Below are 5,940 nucleotides of genomic sequence, written 5' to 3' on the forward strand. Positions count from 1 at the left end.
AGCCATTCTGAAATCAGCATGGGAAATTCTCAAAAAGCTAAAAATATGACCCAGCGGTACCATTTCTTGGTGTAAAGCCAAAAGATTTGGGACATTTGGGACACAGATACTTGCCCAAACCATGTCCATTACTTCAGTAGTCTCAATATCTATAAAGTGGAAGCAACCTACATGAGCTACAATGGTGAGTAGATTATGAAAATATACAATGAGATAAGCAAGACCTGCAAAAACTAATGTTGCATGTTCTCACTCATCTGAGGCTCCTAGCTCCAAATCTTCAGATGTGAGCACATAGCCTGGTGCAACTGCAGAAACCAGGAATTTAAAATGGGACCATAGCCAGGATAGGGGAGTTGAGAGCAATAGAGTGAGTAGCAGAGTACAGGTGATCTCATCAGGGAGATGGAAGGGGGCTTCTTAGGGAGAGGTAAGTACAGAAGGAAGGAGGGAAAATAATAATAGGTCTGTCTGAAAGTGCCACAAAGACTCACATTGTCAATAGTTTACCTTAAAATACCTATAACACACAAAATTCTTTGTATAAATATACTTACAAGGTTTTAATTAACTTTTTCATCTTGGGTGATGGTGTTTGCTTTAGGAGACAAAGATTACCTGTTTTAGAGCTTCTATGAAACTCTGTGACCAAAAAAGCAAGTTGGGAAGAAAGGGTTTATTTGGCTTACATTTCCAGATCATAGTCCATCACTGGAGGAAGTCAGGACAGGAACTCATGTAGGGTAGGAACCTGGAGGCAGGAGCTGATGCAGAGACCAAGGAGAGATGCTTCTGACTGGCTTACTCAACAATGCTTGCTCAGCTGCCCAGGATAACAGCACACACAATGAGCTGTCTTCCCTCATCAATTAATCACTAATTAAGAAAATACCTTATAGGCCTGCATACAACCTGATCATATATATCCATATATATGTATATGTATATATATTGTTTATTTTATACACACACACATACATAGACAGACAAAATCAGGGTCTCTGTCTAAAAGGTTCCAAGGCCCCTTTTTAAATTGTTTGACTCAAATTTCCTCCTAATAAAATGTAGCCTCTTGTTTCTTATTAGAAAGACCTTTTCCTCATATCCTTCAAATACCCCTAGCCCCTATTCTGTTTTTCTGCTACTTAAATAAGATTGATTTTAATAAAATTCCTTCATCCTTGTTCTGTTTACTTACAGCCAGTGCCTGTATCTTTGAAGAGCTTTATCTATCTATCTATCTATCTATCTATCTATCTATCTATCTATCTATTGTTATTGTGGTCCATACATCTTTATTATTACACCTTAAAAACTTTCCTTCCTTCCTTCCTTCCTTCCTTCCTTCCTTCCTTCCTTCCTTCTTTCTAGTCACTTTACAATCCCCTTCCTCCTCTTCTTCCATTCCCACCCTCATCCCCCATTCTCCCATCCTCTTATCCTTGGCACATCAAGTTGAAGCAGGACTAGGCACATCCTCTCCCACTGAGGCCAGACAAGGCAGCTCAGCTATGTGAAAAGAATCTTAGGGCAGGCAACAGAATCAGAGACACCCGCCTTCTAATTGTTAGGGGACTCACATGAAGACTAAGCTGCACATCTGCTACATGTGTGTAGGGGCCTAGATCCAGCCCCTGCATGCTCTTTGGCTGGTGGTTCAGTTTCTGTGAGCCCCCACAGGCCCAGGTAAGTTTATTCTATAGGTCTTTTCGTGGTGTCCTTGATCCTCAGACTCCTTCAACCCTTCCCTCTACTCTTTCACAAGACTCCCCAATCTCTGCCTATTGCTTGGCTGTAGATATCTGTATCTGTTTCTGTCAGCTGCTGGGCGGAGCCTCTCAGAGGACAGCTATGCTAAGCTTCCAACTGCAGGCATAGCAGAGTCTCATTAATAGTGTCAGGAGTTGGCTCTCTCCCATGGGGCGGGCTTCAGGTTGGGCCCGTCATTGGTTGGCTATTCTTTTGATCTCTGCTCCATCGTTATCCCTGCACTGCTTGTAGGCAGGACAAATTTTTGGTGGAAGGTTTTGTGGGTAGGTTGGTGTTCCCCTTCCTCACTAGAGGGAGCCTGGCTACAAGAGGTGGCCTCTTCAGGCTCCATATCCCCTCCTGGTAGAAGTCTCAGCTGGGGTCACTGCTGGAAACCTCCCCAACAGGTGCCTTCCCTACTACCCAAGTTCCTGATCCCCACACCTGTTCTCCTCCTTATCCCTCTACCATCCAGTTTCCTCCCTCCATCTACTTCTATTTTATTTATCCTTCTGCCTGAGATTCAAGCATCCTCCCTTGGGCTCTCCTTATCACTTGGCATCTTTAGATCTGTGGATTGTAGTATGATTATCCCTTACTTTATGACTAGTATTGCCTTATAAGTGAGAATATACCATGTGTGTCTTCCTGGGTCTGGGTTACCTCACTCAGGATGATCTTTTCTAGTTCCATCCATTTGCCTGCAAATTTAATGATCTCTTTGTTTTTAATTGCTGAGTAGTATTCCATTGTGTAAATGTACCACAATTTCTTTATCCATTCTACAGTTGAGGGACATCTAGGTTGTTTTCAAATTCTGGCTATTATGACTAAAGCTGCTATAAATATAGTTGAGCAAGTGTTCTTTTGGTATGGTGGATCATCTTTTGGTATAAGCCCAAGAGTGGTATAGCTTGATCTTGAGATAGAACTATGCTCAGCTTTCTAAGAAAGAGCCAGATTGATTTCCAAAGTGGTTGTACAGGTTTGTACTCCCACCAGCAATGAAGGAGTGTTCTTCTTTCTCCACATCCTTGCCAGCATGAGCTGTCCCTTGAGTTTTTGCTCTTAGCCATTCTGTTGGGTGTAAAATGCTCTGAGTCACTTTGATTTGCATTTCCCTGATGGCTAAGGATGTTGAACATTTCGTTAAGTGTTACTCACCCATTAGAGATTCCTCTGTTGAGAATTCTCTGTTTATCTCTGTTCTTCATTTTTAAAAATTGGGTTGTTTGATGTTTAATTTGCTTTTTATTTGTTTTGGATATTAACCCTCTGTTGGATGTAGGGTTGGTGAAAATCTTTTTCCCAATCTGTAAACTGTCATTTTGTTCTTTCGACAGTGTCCTTTGCGTTACAGAAGTTTTTCAGTTTCATGAGGTTTCATTTGTTAATTGTTGATCTTAGTGCCTGAGATGTTGGTCTTCTGTTCAGGAAGTTATCAGTGCTTTCAAGACTATGCCCCATTTTCTGGCTTTATGTTAAGATCTTTGATCTACTTGGACTTGAATTTTGTGCAGGGTGGTAAATATGGATTTATTTGTATTTTTCTACATGCAGACATCCAGTAAGACCAGCACCATTTGTTAAAGATGCTTTCTTTTTTCCATTGTTTAGTTTTGGCTTTTTTGTTTTGTTTTGTTTTGTTTTTTGTTTTTTTTTTTTTTTTGTTAAAAATCAAGTGTCTGTAGGGTTGTGGGTTTATTTCTGGGTATTTGATTTGATTCCATTGATCTACCTATCTGTTTTTATGCCAATACCATGTGGTTTTTATTATTATTGCTCTGTAGTACAGCTTGAAATCAGGGATCATTATACCTCCAGAAGTTCTTTTATTATGCAGGATTTGTTTTAGCTATCCTGGGTTTTTTGTTTTTACATATGAAGTTGAGAATTGTTCTTTCCAGGTCCGTAAAGAATTGTGTTAGAATTTTGATGGAAATTGCATTGAATTTTAGATTCTTTTGGTAAGATGGCCATTTTTACTATGTAGAGAATTGCTTCTTCAAGGTCTGTAAAGAATTGTGTTGGATCTTATGGAGGCTCTTTCCTTTCAGATGACTTTATCTTCTGTTGAGTTGACATAAAACTATCCTACACACCACCTGGAAAAAAAAACAAAAACCAAATGCCCGGCATGATAAACCTTCCTTTGAGTTGTTGGTCAGAGTTGCTCAAGAGACTCCCAAAGCCTAAGCCTACAGTTGTTACCCTGGGCTGCTTCCCAGATGAGGAAGGTAGATGCTTATTGCTGAAGACAACATGCACTTCCTAAAAGGACCTCAGGGGCCCCTGAGCTGGAACTGACCTGAATGTCTCCCCTCTGAGCACTAGTTTTCATGGTACAGGAAAGTACCATGCAAACCTTCAAAGCAGGGAAACAATGGGCAGTCTCACCCAGCTCTGCTGACTATGAACTGCACCAATGACCAAAAGGGCATGATTATCCTAAGCACACTGTAGACATACCTTGGCAGTAATCAACAACTCTCCAACAAGAGGGAAATCATGTCTGGTATTGGAATCCTAGCTAATTACTCAGTGCTAATTAAGCTTAAAAAAAAAATAAAGTACTTCATCTGTCATTTTTGCCCTAAGTAGGCCCAGAGTAATTACTACCTTTGATATTCTTGATGGAGGTATCTCTTGGAATGCATTATTTTGTGACATCAGTTTACTTATTGTCTTTTGCAGGACATCTTTCAGGAAACATGTATGGTGTTGGTAGACCATTAGGCCATTTTCCATGGATTCTGTTGTCTTTTTCAGCAGTGAAAGCATGTCAGCTGTTGGGAGCAGTGCATCCTTCCTTCTTAGGCTTTTTTCCCCCATGCCACCATAATTCCATATATTTTTACTATTGGTTGGGTTTAAGCCTGAAACTCAAGAGTTGGTGTGTTGGTAAACTCAGCTGACATTTGTGGCCTAGGCAGAGAGCCTGCAGGATTTTGTACCCTTCAAAAGCAAACACCAAATCTCAGAATTGTACCACTTTCTTTCAAGTCATAGTTAGAATTTAGAAATAATGTTATTAAGGTGTGTGTGCATGTGTTTGTGCGTGTGCGTGTATGTTGCTGAAATGACCAAAATGTTCATTTTAAACTGAAGAGACCAAGGTATATTTAACTCTTTAGTCATATGGAAAAGTAAGAGGAAGGAGAAAAAGCCTGGAAACGCAGCCTAGTATTCATTATCTTTTTGTTTGTTTGAGTTTGAGGGGCATTGCTTGTTTTCTTTTTTTAAGGGTTTTATATTGTTTATCAATTGTGTGTGTATGTGTGCACATGTGTGTTGATGTGGACAACCCGTTGCATGCACGTAGAGGTCAAGTGATAACTCTCAGAAGTTAATTTTCTCCTTCTACCATGCTTGTTCTAGGATCAGACTCAGGTGTCTGGGCTTCACAGCTTACACCTTTGCCCACTCAGCCAGCTTGCTGACCCTCGCTCTCCTGACGTTTGATACACAGTGTTCTTTCTGCTTCTTAGTCCTATGTAATCTGACCCCAAATCAATAGTATTCACTATCCTTGGAAAAGAACCGGATTTGAAGGCTGTTTACCAAAGGCTGAAGTGTTCTCTAGATCTCAGGGGACTTAGTTTTCTGAAGTTAAGGTTGCACGCTCATGTGTTCTTTTTATCATTGAAGGCAACTGGGGTTATGAAGGGTCACGGGAGGGCGCTGTTTCGCGCTAGGTGTGCACTCAACACCAGTTCTTTTTACACATCAGCAGGGAATACTTTTAGTTCCCTTAGTACAGTTTATCATCTACCAGATGTGCACCACAGGGGGCTGGAGAGATGGCTCAGCGGTTACGAGCACCGTCTGTTCTTTCAGATGGTCCTGAGTTCAATTCCACATGGTGGCTCACAACCATCTATAATGTGATCTGAGGCCCTCTTCTGGTATGCAGGCATACATGCAGACAGAACACTCATCTATATAAATTAAATAAATAAACATCAAAAAAATTATTTACTTTTTACATATACAGTGTCCTGCCTGAATGTACACCTGCACGCCAGAAGAGGGCACCAGATCTCATTATAGATGGTTGTGAGCCACCATCTGGGAATTGAACTCAGGACCTCTGGAAGAGCAGACAGTGCTCTTAACCTCTGAGCCATCTCTCCAGCCCAAATAAGTAAATCTTAAAAAAAAAAAAAAAAAAAAAAAAAAAAAAAAAAAAAA

Source organism: Psammomys obesus, unplaced genomic scaffold, assembly GCF_907164565.1.
Source record: "Psammomys obesus unplaced genomic scaffold, mPsaObe1.curated_primary_1811, whole genome shotgun sequence".
Lineage (NCBI taxonomy): Eukaryota > Metazoa > Chordata > Mammalia > Rodentia > Muridae > Psammomys > Psammomys obesus.